The following is a 24,455-nucleotide window of genomic DNA, read 5'->3' as shown; positions in this document are numbered from 1 at the left end:
TGGACCCTTTGGTGCCAGCAAATTATCAGCCCATTTCTCTCTTACCTGCCTTAGCCAAAGTCTGCGAGAAGGTTGTTTTTCGGCAGCTTGAGACTTTTGTCGAATCTTCGGGTGCTTTATACCCAGCCCAGTCTGGGTTTAGAACTACCTACAGCTCGGAGACCGCTTTGGTGGAGATGTCGGAGGCGATCAGGGAGTGCCTGAATGGGGGCGGCAGGGCGGCCCCGATTTTACTTGACCTCTCTGCCGCCTTCGATACGGTACCTCACCAGATGTTTCTTGCCCGGCTCTCTTCTATTGGCATTACGGGCCTGGCTTAGGAGTGAATTAAATCTTTTTTGGATGCTCGCACGTAGCAGGTCTGCATGGCTCCCTGTCTATCCTCTGTCAGGAAACTGGCTACGGGGGTGCCACAGGGCTCTACTCTGAACCCTCTGCTTTTCAATGTTTATCTGATCCCTTTGATTTATCTGGCAGAGGAGGTTGGGGCAAAATTCATAGTGTTTGCAGACGACACCCAATTGGTATTTACCTGGAGGGGCTCGGATCTGGACACCAACATCACCCAGACGTGCCTAGCGTCCGTATTTGGCTGGCTTGGCCATGTCTCTGTGAAGTGCAATGAGGACAAATCTGAGGTCCTCCTGTACGGCCAGTTCCCTCTGGCCTTTAGACAATCTCAGTGGCTCCCTGATTTCCCATCTCCTAACTCTGTGGGAGCCCCAGCAAATAACTTGGGTATGATTTAGTGAGGATCTTCGGTTCGCTGACATGTTAAGCAAGCATTTACAATGCAATGGTCTCGGCATTATTAAAGGTAGAGCTATTGGCATTGCTCATGACATTTTTTTAAAAATCATAAATAAAGGGCATTGTCATTTACATTGCCAATAGCTTAATCGTTAAATAAATGGCATTGTCATTTACAATGCCAATAGCATAATCGCTTGCAAATGCATGACCTATTGCATTGACACCCACACAGAGCCACACACACAAAGCCACCCACACAGCACAACTGCAATGGGTGGCTCTGTGGTTCTCCGAGCGCTACCTATTGGACACGGCAACATACTCACAACCTTCATCTCATCAAGCTCTTCTCACACTATTCCACCCATGTACCAGGCAGAGATCTCCAGCGCAATTACTGCTTAATGTAGCATACAGATGCTATAGCAGAAGCGTGTGGATTAATGAGATACAAAACCATATGCCCCTGCACTACCATTGCTGGGTATATCCAGAGGAGCCACGACTATCACAAACCATGAACTGAGACACTTGAAGGAGCCCGGGATTCATGACACAGGTGATTTATACCATGAAGGCAGTCTCATGTTGTTTGCCTCCCTAGAGAGTAATGGACTTCAGCCAGGACATTCCTCATACACCAGACTATAATATCAGCATTGAACTAACATTGGGGTGACATGTCAAGAGAGCCCCCAACACACTTAACTATTCAATACTTGCATGTCATGGGGCAGGGATGGCACAATCAGGGGGGCAGAGGCAAGAAAAATGGCACAATCCAGGGGGCAGAGGCAAGAAAACGAGCGCAGTCAGGGGGGCAGAGGCAGGAAAAATGGCACAATCCGTGGGGCAGAGGCAAGAAAAATGGCACAATCGGGGGGGAAGAGGCCAGAAAAATGGCACAATCAGGGGAGCAGAAGCCAGAAAAACGAGTGCAATCAGGGGGAAGAAGGCAAGAAAAATGGCACAATCAGGGGGCAGAAGGCAAGAAAAACTAGTGCAATCAGGGGGCAGAAGGCAAGAAAACGAGTGCAATCACGGGGCAGAAGGCAAGAAAACGAGCACAGTCAGGGGGGCAGAGGCAAGAAAAATGGCACAATCAGGGGGCAGAAGCCTAGAAAAGTGAGTGCAATCAGGGGGGCAGAGGCAAGAAATCGAGCACAATCAGGGGAGCAGAGGCAAGAAAATGGCACATTCAGGGGGGCAAAGGTAAGAAAAACGAGTGCAATCAGGGGGCAGAAGGCAAGAAAACGAGCACAGTCAGGGGGGGCAGAGGCAAGAAAAATGGAACAATCAGGGGAGCAGAGGCAAGAAAAATGGCATAATCAGGGGAGCAGAGGCAAGAAAAATGGCATAATCAGGGGAGCAGAGGCAAGAAAAATGGCACAATTAGGGGAGAAGAGGCAAGAAAAATGGAACAATCAGGGGAGCAGAGGCAAGAAAAATGGCATAATCAGGGGAGCAGAGGCAAGAAAAATGGCATAATCAGGGGAGCAGAGGCAAGAAAAATGGAACAATCAGGGGAGCAGAGGCAAGAAAAATGGCACAATCAGGAAAGCAGAGGCCAAAAAAATGGAACAATCAGGGGAGCAGAGGCAAGAAAAATGGCACAATTAGGGGAGAAGAGGCAAGAAAAATGGAACAATCAGGGGAGCAGAGGCAAGAAAAATGGCACAATCAGGAAAGCAGAGGCCAAAAAAATGGAACAATCAGGGGAGCAGAGGCAAGAAAAATGGCACAATTAGGGGAGAAGAGGCAAGAAAAATGGAACAATCAGGGGAGCAGAGGCAAGAAAAATGGCACAATCAGGGGAGCAGAGGCAAGAAAAATGGCACAATTAGGGGAGAAGAGGCAAGAAAAATGGAACAATCAGGGGAGCAGAGGCAAGAAAAATGGCACAATTAGGGGAGAAGAGGCAAGAAAAATGGAACAATCAGGGGAGCAGAGGCAAGAAAAATGGCACAATTAGGGGAGAAGAGGCAAGAAAAATGGAACAATCAGGGGAGCAGAGGCAAGAAAAATGGCACAATCAGGGGAGCAGAGGCAAGAAAAATGGCACAATTAGGGGAGAAGAGGCAAGAAAAATGGAACAATCAGGGGAGCAGAGGCAAGAAAAATGGCACAATCAGGGGAGCAGAGGCAAGAAAAATGGCACAATCAGGGGAGCAGAGGCAAGAAAAATGGAACAATTAGGGGAGAAGAGGCAAGAAAAATGGAACAATCAGGGGAGCAGAGGCAAGAAAAATGGCACAATTAGGGGAGAAGAGGCAAGAAAAATGGCACAATCAGGGGGGCAGAGGCAAGAAAAATGGAACAATCAGGGGAGCAGAGGCAAGAAAAATGGCACAATTAGGGGAGAATAGGCAAGAAAAATGGCACAATCAGGGGAGCAGAGGCAAGAAAAATGGCACAATCAGGGGAGCAGAGGCAAGAAAAATGGAACAATTAGGGGAGAAGAGGCATGAAAAATGGAACAATCAGGGGAGCAGAGGCAAGAAAAATGGCACAATTAGGGGAGAAGAGGCAAGAAAAATGGCACAATCAGGGGAGCAGAGGCAAGAAAAATGGAACAATCAGGGGAGCAGAGGCAAGAAAACGAGCACAGTCAGGGGGGGCAGAGGCAAGAAAAATGGCACAATCCGGGGGGCAGAGGCAAGAAAAATGGCATAATCAGGGGAGCAGAGGCAAGAAAAATGGAACAATCAGGGGAGCAGAGGCAAGAAAAATGGCACAATCAGGGGAGCAGAGGCAAGAAAAATGGCACAATTAGGGGAGAAGAGGCAAGAAAAATGGAACAATCAGGGGGGCAGAGGCAAGAAAAATGGCATAATCAGGGGAGCAAAGGCAAGAAAAATGGCACAATCAGGGGAGCAGAGGGAAGAAAAATCCCTCTCTCCCATCCTACTATAGAACAAGTGATTCTAAAACCCCTAACACTTATCCTAAGTGCTATGTTTTCTTGCTTGAGGTTAGCCGGACTATTGCGCCCGAGATCATTCAAAAGGCAGACTCTGCCAAGGAGGTGTGAAACTAAACCAGGTACATTGATTCCAGTTTCAGTGTACTGAAGGGTAAACCCTTCTGGAGGCGGGGCGTCTTCCCCAACCCACAGATGAGACTTACTTATGCACTTTTTTCTGAAGCAGGGGCTCATGATTGAAGTCCTTAATGCATACTGCTCTAATGGTTTATTTCTGAGCAGGCACAGAGCTGTGCCAGCCTAGTTCACTTGTGTCAGAATACTTCCCATGCACATCGTGTTGCTGTTTTCCTACTGATATGATGCTGTGTGCATTAAAGCACCAGTGTTGTTTCTGATACCATGGTGGACCCGGCTTCCTATGATAACTCTTCTACTGTAGGGCACTGTACTAATGCCCTGCCATCTACTAGTATTCCTTCTAAGGAAGGCCACACTCAGATACAAGTTGCAGCTGACCTGTGGCACAGTGACCCAATCAGCCAGACAAAACCTCCATTAGCATAATTTTGAGTTACTCTTGTTTCACTAAATGCCTGAAATTATACCATTATGCCACACGGCAAAATTATGCTCTGTATTCTGTCAACACACAGGAACTACGCGAACAACGGAACAGAAGCTGCTGTTGTTTGTGGTGGGTTCTGTTTTTTGCACGGTTTGGTAGAGTGAAATGTATCCTCACGTCCAAATGCATTTCGTATTAAAATACATCACCAAATGCCACTTTCGCATTTTATGTAATTACGTGTAATTTCGTGCAAGTATGCAAAATCAAGTAACGCGAATTTCTCCCACCCCTAGCTAGCAACTAACTAGCATCTTGATTCCCCTGAGTATTATGGGGACTAGCGAACTGCACGGATATTAATCATGATTGCTGAAGGACTAGTTTGGCTGCTGCATGAAAGACCTGCAAGCTGGCATCTGTGCCTTGATGTCACTTAAGATACAAAACTGAAATATACCCATGAAATTAGAGTAAACAACAGCATTGATTAGCAAAAGGATGAGGGGAGGTATAACAAACACTACACCGTCACAAGGATACACGTTTGGCAGCTACATCCAGGTGAAAACAAATCTAGCCGATGCTGGCTGTACACCCAATGGAACTGGACTGCTCCAGGAACGCTGCCCTTAAAGAGTTAGATGACGTCATCTCGTACGGTATAGACACAGACTAGAGTAAATACGAACTAATTGGCAAGGGCATGGTGGCTAACCTCGTGGCAATCGGCACTCACAGTATGTGTTTAATTTATCAGAGATACAGAGGTGAAAACCTGAAAAATGCAGTGAGGACGTGGAAAGGACGGAGATTGGCGAACACAAGTGAACGTCCACCCTCCTCAGCAAGGCTGCCCTCTTCCTGCCTCCACTGAGGAGTCCTTTTCTCACCAGATTGTTGCAGGAGAGTGAATTGCATTGAAAGTTGGCTTTTGAGATAATTCCCACACGGGCCCAGTGGCATAGCCAGTGTCGGCCCTGGTGCAAAGAGGGAAATGGATTCCCTGGCTGCTGTTTCAATGATAATATACATACATTATCACGTTTCAGGGGAGCCTTTGGGGCCCGGTGCTACTGCACCAGCTGCACCAATGGCAGCTAGTCGCCTACTTGTGCTCCAGACTCAGTCTCCCCCAAAGCACCAATGGCAGACTCCCGAGCACAGTGTGAAATAAAACATGACAAGACGACATAGGAAGGGAGGTGGGACGCGAACGTAGACAACCAGGGGCATGATAACTCCGGGGTAATACGAACGTTGCCATTTCAGTTATTAGAATTACGCAATTACACTTCTCCACAGAACACTTCTGAAGAGAACATCGAACCCACTCCAACTGTAAGGTACTTGTTGCACCCAGTTCACAGACGATGCCACAATCCGAGAGGCGAACAACAACCAAGACGTGAGAATGGAATTCCAGTCAAAGGTTAACGCACTCAAGTATTACTTCCCGAAAAGTCACGACATGCATTCATCATACAGCAGCCATGACAGGGCACCCACCTGCAAGAGTATCGCGACATAGACATTCCCTGTTTCATGCGCTTCAGTCATACATGCTGCCAATGCTAGGGACCCGGTTTATGGGCTTAAACACACAGCAAGGGGTCCGAACATGCGCACATCCGCGCCTAAAGGGCGCTGCGCGGCTGCCTTTGGCTGCGGGCGGGCGCACAGCAGAAGGCCTGCGAGGCCTGCGCCTGTCATCAGAAAGGATACTCCAGACTCTGAAATCGACTGCCGCGAATGGAGGCCACGATAGCAACGCCCCCAGCTGTCCTGCGAGGTGATACTGCCGGACAGTGGATCCGTGCGCCTCTCACAGGGTCCGCGATGGCAATCTGCGCAACACATCAGCACCCTGGGCTCTGGCCAGGCTGATAAACTGCCTGCGAAATACGCCGGGCTGGAGATGGCTGCGATAGGGGACGTGAGATATCTCCAGGCGCACACATCACAGATGCTGAAAGACGAGGGTAAAACGCTTAGAGAGCACAATATGAGAGCGGATTGAGGTGTGGCGAGCAGCACTGAAGTGGCTTTGTGCGAGCGGCACCTCCGCTGCCTCCACGCGCACCCTTAGTGCCTAATGACGTCAGGATTGACCCGAGGAAGGACCAGTTTAGTCGCCCATCCTCTCCCGGGTGATAAGAGTGTCTCTGGGAAGCAGTGCAAGTCGATCCACGCTTGATAAAGCGCTCTTGCCACCAGCTATTCCTGCAGAAAGAGGAGCACTCTGCAAGAGAGCAGATAGAAATGGCGGCCGCAAATGTCTGCAAATTTCGGATTCAGGGGCGTGTTTTGGCGTTCTGAGTGACGGGTGACGTCACAGTCGAAAGAACGCAAAAAAACACGCCCCCAAATCCGAAAGAGACGGGGCTTTATTGGAGTGACGCCTGTCTCCTCCAATGGCTGGGCTCCGCTTAGGAAGCCAGCCAATGGAAGAGAGAGGCGGGTTCAAGCCTCCATACTGAAAATGACTCAAAATCAATAAATCTCCTCCCGGAGACTGCGCAAGCGCGGCCTTCGGTCCTCAACCTAAAAAACTGACTGTTGTCTTCTTTGGCACCCTCAAGGCACTTAGAAAGTTATTTCCCCTGCTCCCTAGAGAGGCCAAAGAGACAGTAGCCCGTGCTTTGATTCTTTCCAGTCTTGATTATGCCAATGCCTTGTTCATTGGCATTCCCGGGATAATTGCTGAAAAAACTGCAAACTATACAGAATGCCGTAGCTAGACTCCTTTTTAACATCTCCAGGAGATCTAGTGTTCGACATCATTTGCGGGATCTGCACTGGCTGCCTGTGGCCCAGCGAGTACAATTCAAAGCTCTCACTCTCGCACACAGAGCCCTTCATGGTCTTGGTCCTTTGTATCTAAGGAGGCGCTTTGCCCTGTATGTACCCAATCGATCTCTGCGGTCTGCCTCTTTACGCCAAATGGTAATGCCGCGTTTCCGCAGAGCTCGCTTGGGAGGCGAGTCTCTTTCTTTTAAAACAGCAGTGGCTTGGATTTCGAGTTTACTCAAGACTTCTAACTTTTTAAAAAACACCTAAAGACACATCTGTTTAGTCAGCTCCCTTAATTGGTTTCCATCTGTTCCGCCCCAGTTCACTTCCGTGCCACGACACTCTAGAGTATTAGTGCGCAATACAAGCTTTCTATAAAATAACATAACATCCTGCCTTTTAGGAAGAGGGGTCTGCTATCAGACACACAGTGGGAGGTGGAGCCATCATTGACCTTGCCAGGCACAGCCCTGCTCAGATCAAAGGGTCACTCCTCCCCATACTCCAACTGCATATATCTCTATTCAATCCTGGTCGGGATCAGCCTGCCCTGATCCTCCAAAACCAGATAGCCAATACACATAACAGCAGCGCACACTGGAAGGTTTAGGCAAGAAATTACCTTCTTCCTAAAAGTGGTATTTTCAATCACATCCCTGTGTTTAGCTCTTTTCTGTCCCTGTGTTTAGCTCTTTTCTGTTTTCTGCACTCCCTGTGACTGTATTACTACTGTTCTGTGCCCCACCGCTTCCCGCTCCCGCCACTGCTCCCCGGCGGCCCGCCCCTTTTTCTCTTCTGTACCCGCTCCCCGATGCCCATTCGCCGCCCCGCTCCCCCCTCCCAGCTGCTCCTCCCTCCCACTTGGCCATTTATGGAGGAGACCGCATGGTGGTGAGCTGTGATCCTTGACCCTGCTCGCAGGGCCGGTCGCTCCACGCACCACACGGCTCCCCGTGTGTGACCAGGACCTTCACCGCTGCTCCTGTGCTCCGTCTGCTCTGAGTATTTTGTGTTTTTACTGTGCCCATTACTGTATTTGCTTTGTGCCTTGAGTTTAGCTCTGTTTTCTGCACTCCTGGTGACTGTATTTCTCCCGCTCTGTGCCCACCGCTCCCGCCGCTGCTCCCCGGCAGACCCGCCCCTTTTTCTCTTCTGTACCCGCTCCCCGACACCCATTCGCCACCCCGCTCCCGCCTCCCAGCTGCTCCTCCCTCCCACATCGCCATTTATGGAGGAGACCGCACGGACGCGCCGCTGGCGTGCCAATGCGCACCAAAGACAAGCCCGTCTGCGCCCGCCCATGCCTGGGCTGCGCCCAGCGCCAGAACTCCTGCCTGCAAATTCACCTGCCTCCGACCCCGCACCCCACCCGCCAAACCAAACCATAACAACAACCACCTCAAGTGCATCCTCCTCAACACCCGCTCCGTTCACAAGCACGCCATCGAACTCTGGGACCTCTTTGACACAACAGCACCTGACGTCGCCTTCCTCACGGAATCCTGGATGAACGCCTGTAACGACCGGATTTTTCGGACCAGATGAAATCAGCTCACCAAAACACCACTAACCCAGCCGAAACGTAACCACCTCCCTCCTCAGGACCTACTTACCATGATACCTGGGTACCTACCTGGGGATGGGGAATTAGCAATATACAAGCTTAGATCATCCAAAACACCACCAAATCCATAGGGATTACTAGAAACAATATTCTACACCACATTCATACCTTATAGTCTCGCGGCAACTTAGGCCCAGACTATGCTACCCTCCTACTCATAGTGAAAGGGGGCAGTTCTGATTCCTTACCATTACACACTGACCACAATCAGTGCTCACACAAGCCACAATCCTGTGGGTATATATACCGTGTCCTTCCGGTGCTCTCACTCGCTCACACAAGCCACAATCCTGTGGGTATACACATCGTGTCCCTCCGGTGCTCTAACTAACACCGCTACACAACGGCGATCACTGTCCTATTGATACCTTTAACTCTCTCTCTCTGTTGGGAAGTTTCACTATATACTACTGGGAATAAGACAGTTCAATCCTTTCACACAAGAATGCCCAAATTGCGATATGCAAAGGTTATTCTCTGATTTAAGTGCTCCCTGCTCCCTTGCTCAGTTACCACTTAGCCGGACGGGAAACGCATCCGTCCACATAACAGCATCTGACTAGAAGAAAGCTTAACTTCATCATATAAATAACAGTTACACAATGGTTCACTAAGAACTGGGGTCCCTTTATTACACAATAGCAAATTATAACATCACAATATAATCAATATAACATATAGCCTGAAAGGAAAGAATTAGAATGTGTGTGCACGCTAATAAGAAAGGGTCGACGTCACCTTATGAGTACGAAGTCTGGACTCAGTTGTCATCTGGGTTCCCTTCTCGTCTGTGCCTTGGCTCATCTTAAGATCACCCCTGCAGTCACGGATACACGTCTGCACCGCTATGCTCTGTCTCCTCTGCTCCCCTCCAAGTCACTGGAACCTCCCTCTTGTTCTCTGTTTCGTCTGTCTCACTCTCGTCGTTCTGCACTACTCCTCTCTCCTCTCGATCACGAACTATCTTCACCTTCCAACTTCGATCTTATAAATCAGTTACTGACGCTCTAGTATTCGTTCGCTCTGCTAACTTATTCACTCTGCATGCTCTGATCTCAGTATCAAAGCTCACCAGCTGCTCCAACTAAAATAACTTCAATCTTTCTGAGAGAGTATCAGCCTTCGGTCTTTTCGGACTTCAAAATGGCGACTGTCTGCTTTAAGTTGATTAACTGCAATAATGCTAACAACTAGCTGCCGTCTACTAACTGACTGAATGAACTCTCCTCCTCTCCATTCTTTTGCTAATATAGAACCTTGTTCATGCATGGAAATTTCCGGCCAGTAACCTGCCGCCCACCAAATTCTTGTACCACCCCGTGCCAAGGACACGTTCTCAGCCGGCCGGCCTGATGATATGAAGAAAAATACAGTCTTTCGATAAGGGCCAGCCCGAGCCGGTTCTCTCCAAGCGAACAACACCTTATAACTAAAACATTACATTTGACCTAAAAGCATCTCAAGCAGCCGAGGCAGAAAGAAAGATGGAGTCTCTCTCGTTTGAGGCCTACAAGGCCCGAAATAAGCATAAAGATGAATAACTCTATCAGGAATATACTAGTAACCTTACAAAAGGACGGAATAATACTAATACTAAGGAATCTATCCCCTAACATAAGCTTATAGTCCCTAAAATAGAGAAAAGAATAGGGAATTATGTCAAGCACCTTGTAAATAGGCCAGATCTAAGGCTCTAATCCCTCTATTAGAATGATAGTAGGCTAAAGTCACCTTCACTCAAAAAGGGGAACAAAAACCTAGTCTGACCATTTCACCCTTGACTTTAGGCTACTAATCATTCGCTAAATGGAACTAACATCTGTGGAAGAATAATATGAAACAAAACTGACAGATCTATTTCTAGTGCTGCATCTGCAAGTTTTAAGTAAAGAAGGAATACACTGAATAAAACAGCAAATAGCAACTAAAATGCAAACAGCAAGCAGGATACCCCCTAATATCTGACGTAAAGAATGTAAATCTGGTAACCAATTAAAGAGCCAGTCAAACCAGCCCTGATCTATGTGTTTTCTAACGTCTTTAGTCAAGTCGTGGAGTTTGTCAATGTGAGCCTGAATCGACCTTGTATGGTCTGATAGATTGAAACATCAAAGACCTTCAAAGTCAGAACAGTCATGACCATGTTTAAGTAAAAGGTAATCTATAGCAGCTCTATTTTGAAGAATTGCCCTACGCTCACCCTGGGCATCCAATAGCATGTCAGACAGAATCATAGAAGTGTGATTGATGGATTTAACCATCCAACAGGCCATTTTTCCAATAGATTTAGCATTGTATACTGCCAAGGCAGGAACACCTAAAATCGAGAAAGCCAAACTAAGATATTCAGATTCAGAAAATAAATGTAGTGTAGAGTCACAATTGTCCTTTAAATTTACAGCATCACGGACAATACGGGAATTCACATTAGGATGTGAAGAAAACATTAATAAGCTTAATCGAGTAATAGCACAGGGTCCTCCGGTAATATTTGCAGGGATATAAGGCCAAGATGTATTGCCACAAGAGAAAAGCCATCCAGAAGGTAATAGCATTGTACGATAGTAGCTAGGGGTAACTACAAGACTTTTGCAGGTCATATTATTTTTGACTGAAATACATGACTTCGATGATCTCCGGGAACGTAAAGTTTTTTCATGATCTGTAAATGAAGTGGCACCTTTTAATTTCAAACGAACACATTCATTTATGGCACTCGGATCACATGTGAGGAAAAACATAGATCACCCTGCGTGATATCATATGTAGTGATTTGAGAATGAATCGGTGGTACTGGATCCAACAGCACTGTACATAAAGGACAATATTCATGGGTCACAAAATCACCTATAATAATATTAGGACGGGCATTTGATATGTTGAAAATATGGGCAAGGGTCTCCAAGGAAGCTGGGACGGCAATCAAACAGGTCGCTAATATGTCTGTTACCGAACGCATCGGTGTTAAACAGAAATGTTTGTCACCCTCCGTTCCAGGGTAGTCCAAAAGTTAGATGATGAATCCCACGCAGCAAAGGAACGTTGCACTCTGATTCTCCAATCAACCAGAGTCTGGGGGTTCCGCCCTCTCCCAACGTAGCAGGCCAAAAGGCGTCCAACGCCGGCACATCCTGCAACAGCAGTCCAGAGAATGATCTGAAATAAAATCAAATACAGGCATTATTCATTCTCGTAAGTAACATTTGTCAGCTGGGACAGCCTTCCAGCTATCTCTCCCTGGTCTCATGACAAGTACTGTATTATCATGACCTGTTGCAATAATTTCAGCTTGCTCAGGGGGATTTTTAGGCGATTGCACCCACACTCTCGCTCCTGGATTATCAGTGGAGCCAAAACCTTTTTGTCCTCGAACAGTTAATAGGGTTGGGGCAGTGCCTTTTTGAATCTCACCACTGAAAACAGGCATGATTAGCAATTGAGCAACTCGGTCAGTTTTATGAATCGGTAAATCAACCTCACTGCTATTCAGCAGGAGTACCTTAATCTCTCCCTGATAATCACTGTCAATTACACCTCCAAGCACTTGAATGCCTTTTAAGGCCAGGCCCGATCTTGGGGCAATTAGTCCAAAATTTCCAGTTGGTATACTGACACCAATGCCAGTTTCAATGATAACTCGATCTCTTCCTTTTACAGTAATGTCATTCATGGCATGCAGGTCTAAGCCTGCGGAACCTGGGGTTGCTCTGCATGGAGCCAGGGCTCCAGGGGAAATTTCCCAATACATTACAGTATTTTTTACTGTGTTTGGTTTAGCATCAACAGCTGGAGGAAATAAACGCATTAATGGGGAATCAGCATTTAAAAAGGGAAGATTATTCAAAATTAACAGTGCCTGAAACAAATAATCTCTCCAATTTTTATATTTGTCATCAGTTAATTTGCGCAATTGATCTTTTAGCAAACCATTCATTCTCTCCACAAGGCCTGCTGCCTGTGGATAGTACGGTATATGAAACACCCATTCAATGTTGTTCTCCACACAAAATTCCTGCACCAATCTTCCCTTGAAGTGTGATGCATTGTCAGATTGAATTTGAAATGGGACACCATAATACATCACAATCAATTCCAATGTTTTGATGGTGTTTACTTGGGTAGCTCGTTTACAAGGAAAGGCCACTAAAACACCACTGTACGTGTCGACAATGGTGCATATATATTGACAATTTTTACTCATAGAGAGTGGACCAATATAATCAATCTGCCAAATTTCAGCGGGTAATTTACCTCGGTGTAATTGTCCTCTGACAATTTGGGGTACTTTTCGATGTCTAGAATGTTGACAGATAGGACAATGCATTATAGTATCTTTGATAAAATTTAGAGGAATATAAATTCCTCGGTCAGGAGCCCACCTGCTAGTGGCTCTTTCTCCAAAATGTCCTGCTTTCTGATGGGCCCATTTCGCCAATCCCGCCAAATCAGAATCCTGCATGTCCACCACTGCCTCAGCAATTTTAGATTCCTCATCTGCAATGTTGTGAAAGAATTTGTCAAGGGAGTCTATTGGTGTATGGGCATCCACGTGAAAGATTGTAACAGTACTTTGCAGAAGCAATTCCCAAATTTCTTGCCATAATTCTTTACCCCAAAGTTCTTTAGAATGCAATTCCCAATTACGAGCATGCCATGTTGGTAACCAGACCGCCAGTCCATTAGCAGTGGACCAGGAGTCAGTAAAAATGTGACACATACCAGGTAGTTCCTGTTTCAAAACTTGATAAACAGCATACAATTCAGCAAATTGACAACTTTTTCCTTCGCCAGTTGTACTTAGCAATTTTTGTGTGATAGGATTATAGGACACTGCCTTCCAATGCCTCTTCTCTCCTATGTACTTTGCTGAACTATCCGTAAACCACACATGGTTTCTGTCCTCTGCGGACAGATCATCAAATGGTTTACCCCACTTAACAAGGGATTCCTGTACTATAGGTACGGAGCATTCACTCCCAGTCTCATTCGATGGCGCCAGCGCCACTTGCTCATGTAACGTCGCAACACCTTTCGGTCCCACACGTGCCCTGTCTTGTATGTACCATTTCCACTTAATCACACTTGCCTCTTGAGCATGTCCAATTCGATGAGTGTCCGGCGAACTCAAAACCCATTGCATAATAGGAATTTCAGGTCTCAACATCACATCATGTCCCAAAGTCAATTGCTCGGTATCCACCAGAGCCCAATAACATGCAAGTAGCTGTTTTTCAAAAGGTGTATAACGCTCACCAGCATCGGGTAACTTTTTAGTCCAGAAACCTAACGGTACTTTATTTCTACCTTGTTTTTACCACAGACTCCAATTCGCATAAGGACCTTGCACAGACACATTCAGATCCACATCACCATCACGTACAGGCCACAGATCCAAAGCATACTGGATCGCTTCTTTCGCCAAATCAAACGCATCTTGCTGCGGTTTACTCCATACAAAAGCATTCTTTTTACGAGTGACTCTGTACAAAGGGGCTAATATCTGACTTAAATGTGGAATATATTGATGCCAAAAACCAAATGAACCAATGAATCTCTGGGCTTCTTTTCTGTTCCGGGGGACTGCAAAATCAAGAATTTTCTGTTTTACCTGTGGAATTACTTCTCTGTTTCCTTTATGCTAATTGATGCCTAAAAATGTTACACTCTGTGATGGACCTTGCAACTTGTCGGGATTGATTTCCCAACCTTTTTCTCGCAAATGATTGATAACCTGATCTAACTGAGTCTGAACTTGATCCTGCGTCTCACCTTGAATCAAAATTTCGTCAATATAATGACAAATCTGTATCTGTGGGTTTATGGGTATTTCAGATAAATGTTCCGCCACCAGCCGGTGACAGATCGTAGGACTGTGTACATAGCCTTGGGGAAGACTTCAAAACGTCATTTGACGTCCATTCCATGTAAAACTGAACTGTTCCTGACACTCAGGGGCAATTGGAATTGAAAAGAAAGCATTAGCAATGTCAATAAACGCATACCACATTCCTGGATGTTTCTGAATTCTCTCAATTAAGGTAATCATGTCTGGTACTACAACATTCAAAGGGGGTGTATGTTTATTCAGTTCGCGGTAATCAACAGTCATACGCCAAGAATTATCACTTTTACGCACAGGCCAAACGGGATTATTCCAAGCAGAGGTAACCAGAGTTATAACTCCTGCATTCGCCAGATTATTATTATTATTATTATTATTATTATATTCTTATATAGCGCCAGAATCGACCCCCGAAGGGGTATCTCCGCGCTTGCCTTGGGAACCCGTCCTGGCTTTTCCCTGTGAGATAGCCCCTCCAGGGCATCCCCAAGGTGAAAGCCAGGCATCCCGCCACGGGGGGCCGTTGTGGAGATTAAGCAAGCTTAATGCCCAGAGTTGCAGAGTGTGAACCAATGATTAGGTCAGGCATCGAAGCGGGAATTATCGAGTCCATGGACATTTGAGCTCAAGACCCTGCCGCGTCGGGAATTGAACCCTGGTCCCGGGTCTGACCTCTACTTCCGGGTCTGCCTGCTCTAACCAGTGAGCCACACAGATCCTGAACAGTAGCACTAATTTCTTCATGACCTCCTGGAATACAATACTGTTTTTGGGAAATGACTTTTGTAGCCTAGGGAATTTTTATAGGAGGCATTCTCAAAAGTCCAACTCGTACGGGTCTAGATGATATATAACCTCTACTTCCAAATTGATAACATCCATCATCTAAATGTAAAGTCATACCTTTTAAGATATCAATTCCAATTATGTATTCCAAAAGGGGCACAACTAAAACAGAATATTCTTTTCGGGGAATTCTACCTATTTTCATCTCAACATTTGTTTGTACTGCGGGGGTTTCTTTTCCACCTAAACCAGTAACTGTAAAAAAATTTCCTTTGAATTTCTTTGATTTTTCATGAATTAAAGTGGCCTCCGCTCCTGTATCTACCAATTCTCGGGCCCTCTGTATATTATATTATTGTCTCCAAAAAATGTCAATATCTACATATGGTCTATTATCTTTGTGAGCCCAATTGCGTACTGGAGCTTGACCTATTTCCTAGTCATTTTTATTGCGTTCTGACAACCAAGACAAATCAGGGTAAATACTCTCAAATTTTCTGGACAATGTAATTTCCTGTTCATATCCATTCCCATCACGAAACGGGTTTTTGTCATCTGCATGGTATTGTGAATTTCGTTCAGAAAACCTGTGTCGTTCATCTCTTCTCCTCATTTCGGGGGACTGATCCCTTTCATCTCTGTATCTGCTCTCAACACGCTCATCTCTCCCCTCTCTCTCTCTCTCCCTCTCTCCCCCTCTCTCTCTCACGCTGAGGGGACACATCTCGATCATTCCGTCGTCTATCACGCCGATCTGAATCATCACGACGTCTGTCATCCCCACTGTCATCAGAATATTCACGATCACAATCATTCTTTCGTACACGTCGAGCACCCTCCTTCCTGTCCAAACCACGCTTGCGAAACATATCCCACAAGTGATTATTAGGTTCACCATCAATGTCTTCTCTCTTCACACCGTCAGCCAACAAGGCAAGAAACATATCACGTCTAGAAAACTGATCATTTCCAGCAGTACGACCCTCAGGTCTGGATTGTCTTTCAGGTTTAAGCCATTCGCCCAATTCACCAAGCTGACGTACAGATTCAAGCACTAAGGACAACGCGTTACCAGTTTGATTGATCAACAATGTCATCATAACTTGTTTATATGCAACAGGGGAAGAACGGATAATGCGATTCGGCACAGAAGATGTCAACAAACCATCCAACAACCTGTCAGAAGTACTCAGAAAAATCGGAGTTTTCATTACCTCCTCCTTCAGTCTTTGTGCCGCATCTTGTAAAGTATACCATGGCTTCCTCTGCTGTGTATAGTAGCATGGCTGACATCGTCTCTGGGGCATTGATGGCTAAAATGGCTGCCCTCCACAACAACAAGAGAGAATGACCCTCCCCTTTCATTGGTCACTCATAACAAGCCAAGTGGACCTGAATCCAAAAGCATCACAATAGATAAAGGACTAAAAGCTTATCAGACTAAAAGCATCTCAAAGGCTTCATGGAAATTGTAATGAGACTACACCAGGAGACCCACAATCAATGGAAAAAAACATAGGACTACACAGTGGTCTAGGAGGCTCTTACCAAGGCGGGGCCATCTTGGAACAACTTTTTTTAATTTTTTAAAATTTTTTTAGTACTCAAAGACGCATTCTAAGAACTATCTACTGAATGTTTGAACGCAAGGCAAATATGGGCGACATAGACTTTTTATGCTTATATGGCTTTATTATGTAATTTCAATTTAACCTATTTGAGTGGATTTGATCACCTCCACCTCATTGAAGTCCTGGACTCACACAACCTAAGTCCCGGACTCTCACCACCTATCCCACGACGACCCTAGGCACCCTCACTCCTATCTTTTGCCCTACACATAACATGGAACCCCTAGGCATACATACTTTCAATATCATTTACCCTCCACACCTCTCACAAAAAGCCTCTAAACGCTTCAAACATAACTTCCAAAAACTGCACCCTGAAAACCTCTTCGCTGACCCCTACTTTTCCCAGCACATGGGACACATTACAACAGACATCATTTTCCACACCAAACGCAGAGCCCAATGGCGCAAAGCATTCCTGACATTACTTTCGATCTCCTCCACTAGAAAATCCCCACATGGGTTAGCTATCTCTATCGCACCTTCACAGTTCTTCCAAGCTACAGCAACTATTTCTATCTATAATAATGGCACCCTCCTCATGCAATCCATGAATCACAATCTTAATTTACTTGAGAGGATCTTCCCCATCATTAAAGATCATGTATGCAATCCCCCTGCCTCAACCCCTCACTCGCCCCCTTCCCAATCCACCCCTTCGGCCAACACATATGTCACCTCCCACACAGCCCCATCATCCACCCCCTGACCACTTCATCCCCACCCCCCTCTTTCATCGAACCCACCCTCCCCTACCTCCCAGAATACCCTCCCACCCCAGACACCCCATCCCCCTCGACATACCAACCCACAGCTCATCCCTCACCTCCCACTCAACCCCTTACACCCCACCCACCAATACCCTCATACACACCCCGACCCCAACACACAGATCGAATACTGGCACACACATCCATTTCATCCACCCTCCGCCCACCTCATCCCCACCCGCCCCAGGACACACCCCAACACATCGTTATCCACCAACCCTCAGATCAACCCCTACCTCCCAACCAACCCCCTACGCCTCAACCTCCAACACACTCAATCACATCCCAGTTGCAACACACAGACCGAACACTGGCACACACATCAGCTCTCTTTCACACCGACCCCAAACACCCCCCCCCCTTCTATCCACTGCCAGCTCTCAGCTACATCCACTTCTGCTATTTACCAACAACAACCATCCATTTCACTTATATTACCTACATTAAGTACCCCTTCACCCATCCATGCAACATCACCCATCACTCCTCTTGGACCTACCTCACACCCAATGGAAAGTATCAGTTACAATAAAATTTTGTCTGAACTCCTACAAATCAAAGAAGAACTCCACACTATCAAAAAGATGATTGCTAGACAACCAACGCACGTCAGATCGACGTCCAGTGCTAGATCAAGCTACCCCTCTATGCACATCTCACATATTCCCAAGCACCACCGCCTCTCATGGAACTCCATGCCATCCCCCAACCTCCCTTCCCGCCCTTTCCGATGCACTAACCCATTCTCAGAGAAAGAGATTTGCTCCCTCTTACTCAACTACAACCCCCCTCCCATCTCACCCACTGACACGACACACACGATTAGGGCTATCACCTCCAATCCACATAGACCCGCCACTCACAACAATAGAGGAATCAGCGATATTAACCTTAGAAGAATCACACTCACACCCGTTCCCACCCCTTCTCTCACGACACCCCTTCTCAAATGCACCCTCCTGAATTGTAGATCGGCCGCTAGACACGCAGTAGATATCGCCAACCTCATCATCTCTCACGAGCTTTATTTGATTGTGCTAACAGAGACATGGCTTACTGAATCTTCCTCACCCACTCTGGACATTTTGGTTCCACCTAACTACGACATCATCAGACTTGACAGAAGTGTAAAAGTCGGGGGAGGAATAGCTTGCATACATAGGAACAACCTATCAGTAATTAGAGCCATTTCCCCCACCTTCTCCTCTTGTGAATATATGTGCATCGACATCACCAGTAATGGTACGCCAGTTTGCTCTCTTCACACCATATATCATCCGCCGCGTGATAACCTGACTTTCATTGAACACTTTATGGAAATGATCACAACAACCATCGGACGTCAAAACACTCAAATATTTCTAGGTGATTTCAATCTCCACTGGAATGACAATAATGATCCAACGGTCAACAGCCTCAAAAACTTCATCGACACGCTTGACCTCGCCCAAATTTGCAACAGCCCCACTCACAAAAAAAGGCGCAATCCTGGACTTAATAATTTCCAAAAACAATTCCATCCAGCTTGACTCAATCCTACCCTGTGATTGGTCAGACCACTATATCATTACCTTCTCCATAAGGGAAACAGTGAAACTTATTGCAGCCCAATCTGCTAAACCAAAAATTTGGAAAAGAGACTTGAAAAAACTCAAGCCCAACACATTGCCCACTTACTCACATAAACTACTCCTGCCTCCGGAGGACCTCTCCTCCGTAAATGACCTCACCAATCATTATCTTAACACAATGACTACGGTTATCAATGAAGCCGCTCCTCTACAACTAAAGATAGTGCCTTCTAAAAACTCTAAACCCTGGTTCAATGACCTGCTGAACGATGACAGACGCTCTCTTAGAACCTCAGAACGTCTCAGGAGATCAGTCCCTTCTGCCAAACACCTGAAAACTCTAAGAAGGAAGAGAAAAGACTATTACAGAAAGATCAAACGCACGAAAGACGAATTTTTCTCTCACCAACTAGATCAGGCAAGAAACAGACCCAAATAATTGTTTGATTTAATCAAATCACAATCTAGAGATGAACCTAAACAACTACAAGATACCTCAGGCACCCATCCCACCTGCGAATAATTCTCAGCTTTCTTTAACACCAAAACAGAAAACATCAAGAGGGATCTCCTCAACGACCTCACAGTCCTACAGTCTTACCCTCCTATAACAACTCCTCCCTCATCTCCATTTACTACCCCGCTTCAACAAACAACCTCAAAACTTCAACTAAAAAAGGATGCAGCGTGGTCTTCCTTCGACCCATACACGGAAGAAGCTGTAGGCAAGATTCTGAGCACCCTCAAGCCAGCCAATCATACCACCGATCCTCACTCTGCTAATGCAGTTAAAGATCTAACCCCTCTGATCCTGCTGCTCTGGACCAAGATCATCAACAGCTCTCTACAGCAAGGGTGCATCCCTGACGTCCTCAAAATAGGGCAAGTCACACCCATCCTAAAAAACCCCACAGCTGACCCGATAGATCTTAACAACTATCCACCTATTTCGAACAGCCCTACCCTAGCCAAACTCTTGGAAAAATGCGTCCTCCAACAATTGACAAAACATATTGACCTCTTCAACCTCCTGGACAATCACCAATCTGGCTTTAAAGCAGGGCATAGCACTGAAACAGCCATGACTCACATTATCGATGATGCACTACAAATACTCGACAAGAATGGTTCATGCCTACTCATCCTGCTAGATCTCTCCTCTGCCTTTAATACGGTCAAACATGAGAACCTGACCGATCTATTGAACCTCAGAATGGGTCTATCAGGGTCAGTGCTCAATTGGTTTACCTCCTTTCTTCAAAACCGGACCCAAAAATTCAAGGTCAATAACTCCTTCTCCAAACCAGTTCCAGTAACTCTTGGAGTCCCACAAGGGTCCGCTCTATTTCCCACACTGTTCAATCTATTCATGAAACCTCTTACTACCTTGTTGCAAGCATCCAACGTCCAATTTCACAAGTATGCAGACGATACACAACTCTATCTGAATATTCAGACTCCTGAAGATGTCATACTACTCAACCAAACACTGTTGAGAACCCAAACATGGCTAACTGAGAACCACCTCAAACTTAACACACTCAAAACTGAATTCCTACTCATAGCTCCACCCTCCAAAATCCCCCTCCTCCAGGACTGGTTCAAACACCTCACGGCATTCAACGTGCAACTGACAATCATTGACTCAGCTAAATCTCTGGGTGTAACCCTTGAAGGCAACCTCAAAATGCATTAACACATTGCCAATGCAACAAAAGGTGCAAATTTTCAGATTAATATTCTAAGGAAACTTAAACCCTTCCTACCAAAAAACGACCTCAAAACGGCAGTTCAAGCTCTAGTTATCCCCAGGATCGAATACGGAAGTGTGTCCCTTTGCGGTCTCTCCAAAGCCTCAACAGCACCACTAAGAGCCACCATCAACGCTGCAGCCAAGCTCATCATGGGCTCAAAAAAAAGGTATCACATCTCCTCCGACCTGAAAGCGTTGAACTGGCTACCATGGGAAGCCAGAATTCACCTAAAAATAGCATGCTTAACCCACAAAGCCATTTACCATAAAGCACCCAGCTATCTCTCTCGGAAACTGTCTATCTCGGGAGGCAAGAGATCCACAAGAAGTGCAGAAAGCCTTTTATTGAAGCCACACAGATTTATCAAGGCGAAAACTTACAAACGCTCCTTCTCAGAGATGGCTCCTAGGATTTGGAACGCACTACCCTCAGAAACCAGACTTACCACATCTACTGCACTGTTCAAAAAGGAAGTAAAGGCGATCCTCATGGAAAAATTCACATGAGCCTCTCTAACATTTACGACCTATATAGATGCAAACAGACAATCTACATCGCATGTTGGCTCTCTCGGCCCGCACCTTTCTCTATATCTGAGTCAAGATTTAGCGCATCTTAGGATGCAGCTTTTGTTCTACCTCTCTTGGCTGTTTTTATGCACACTTTATCCACACACGTCTGTGTTTCTGTATTGTGTACTGCCGTATTATGTTTTTATATCTCATTCTGCTTATTTATGCTATTGTATATTGTGTACATTTTTTTTTTCACTGCTTGTAAAGCGCTCTGATATCCGCAAGGATCTGGTTCGCGCTCTATAAAACTTTCAAAATAAAATAAATAAATAAATGGCTTAACATTCAGAGGCCAATCAGATTCAGTAGGGTACTTGTGATTACAACCATCAGTTGCTAACTGAAGCAAACTAATTTGACCAATACCATTATAGTTTCGTAAATGATCTTGTACAATAGAATCCGAACTCAAAGAACAAAATTTCAAAGCATCTCCCGCATCCAACATGATGCCAGCAGCACCCAATTCATAGAGATGCACCATCCATGTAAGCAAGGCCTCACCGGGCCGCTGTCGAAATCGTTGCAAAATGTCACTCACTTCCTGTTGTGTAAAATCTTCTAAGCTATCCAAAGAAATACCATTCGGATTACCAGGAGCCTGCTGTAATTTTCATCGAAAAACCGGATGCGCCGAAACCTCGGTACGAGGGGCACAAGGAACCCGATCAACAGATTTAGAGGGACATGTAGATTGAGAAATGTCATCAGATGTAGAACACCGACCATGGTCGCCGGAATCATCAAGTTTGTCAAAAGTATTAGATTTACAATCACGTCCGGTGCGAGAATACTCGTGTCTGTCAGACTCCTCAGCAGAGGAGCCAGAATCATTCGAGTCCCAGATATTACCATCCCACTCATCAGGATTCCAGTCCAGTGCAGCTTTCTCTACGACCAGACGCACTTTCCGTTTGCAAACACGACCACGACGATTCTTATATTTGTATTTAGCAATACGAACAGCAGCTCTTTCAGCAATAGTCTGATAAGTCTCAAGTTTATCGGCAAGCAATTTATTTTGACATCGCAAAAGAGTGTGAGCATTTTGCACTTCAACAAACTTCTCTTCAATATCAGCATATTGTTTCTGCAATTTCAGAAATTTCTCATGTACAATCCTGTACGCAGATAAAACAATCCAACCTCTGCATCCCAAAATAGGAAGCTCATCACCCTTCACAACCGGCGCTTTCTGCAAACAAGCAATCACATTAGTCGGATCCGCCAGTTCCAAACAAGAATTCCAATTTTCACTCAAACCAGTAGAATCGGCCCACTCACGGGCCAATGCCTCGTAAGGCGTTGATTCCCATCCGGGAATTTCAACAGGCAATTTAAAAGTAGATTTTGACCTTCTCAAAAACATTGTGCAAAAAAGAAAAAGATATATACAACTATAAACAAATAATGTACAAAATATACTCCGTACGCGCCAAGTGCAAACCATCAAGATAGAAACAATACCGCGCTAACAGGCTTACGTAAACGGTTCGTGACGCCAGATGTAACGACCGGATTTTTCAGACCAGATGAAATCAGCTCACCAAAACACCACTAACCCAGCCGAAACTTAACCACCTCCCTCCTCAGGACCTACTTACCATGATACCTGGGTACCTACCTGGGGATGGGGAATTAGCAATATACAAGCCTAGATCATCCAAAACACCACCAAATCCAAAGGGTTTACTAGAAACAATATTCTACACCACATTCATACCTTATAGTCTCGCGGCAACTTAGGCCCAGAGTATGCTACCCTCCTACTCATAGTGAAAGGGGCCAGTTCTGATTACTTACCATTACACACTGACCACAATCAGTGCTCACACAAGCTACAATCCTGTGGGTATATACAGCGTGTCCTTCCGGTGCTCTCACTCACTCACACAAGCCACAATCCTGTGGGTATACACACCGTGTCCCTCCGGTGCTCTCACTCGCTCACAAAAGCCACAATCCTCTGGGTATACACTCCGTGTTCTCCCGGTGCTCTCACTAACGCCGCTACACAACGGCGATCACTGTCCTATTGATGCCTTTAACTCTCTCTCTCTCTCTGTTGGGAAGTTTCACTATATACTACTGGGAATAAGACAGTTCAATCCTTTCACACAAGAATGGCCAAATTACGATATGCAAAGGTTATTCTCTGATTTAAGTGCTCAGTTACCACTTACCCGGATGGGAAACGCATCCGTCCACATAACAGCATCTGACTAGAAGAAAGGTTAACTTCATCATATAAATAACAGTTACACAATGGTTCACTAAGAACTGGGGTCCCTTTATTACACAATAGCAAATTATAACATCACAATGTAATCAATATAACCTGAAAAGCAAAGGAAAGAATTAGAATGTGTGTGCACGCTAATAAGAAGGGGGGTGATGTCACCTTATGAGTACAAAGTCTGGACTCAGTTGTCATCTGGGTTCCCTTCACGCCTGTGCCTTGGCTCATCTTAGGATCACCCCTGCAGTCACGGATACACGTCTGCACCGCTATGCTCTGTCTCCTCTGCTCCCCTCCAAGTCACTGGAACCTCCCTCTTATTCTCTGTTTCGTCTGTCTCACTCTCGTCGTTCTGCACTACTCCTCTCTCCTCTCGATCACGAACTATCTTCACCTTCCGACTTCGATCTTATAAATCAGTTACTGCCGCTCTAGTATTCGTTCGCTCTGCTAACTTCTTCACTTTGCATGCTCTGATCTCAGTATCAAAGCTCACCAGCTGCTCCAACTAAAATAACCTTAATCTTTCTGAGAGAGTATCAGCCTTCGGTCTTTTCGGACTTCACAATGGCGACTGTCTGCTTTAAGTTGATTAACTGCAATAATGCTAACGACTAGCTGCCGTC

General features: G+C 45.8%; 1 pseudogene; it reads left to right on the top strand.

The window, feature by feature from the left end:
• The first annotated feature begins 4,827 nt into the window (after positions 1-4,827).
• The window catches only part of LOC147737453 (uncharacterized), a 110,627-nt pseudogene continuing 90,999 nt past the window's right edge, over positions 4,828-24,455 (top strand).

Source organism: Lissotriton vulgaris, chromosome 1_1 (genome assembly GCF_964263255.1).
Source record: "Lissotriton vulgaris chromosome 1_1, aLisVul1.2, whole genome shotgun sequence".
NCBI classification, from domain to species: domain Eukaryota; kingdom Metazoa; phylum Chordata; class Amphibia; order Caudata; family Salamandridae; genus Lissotriton; species Lissotriton vulgaris.
This window is presented reverse-complemented; position numbering and strand designations above follow the sequence as displayed.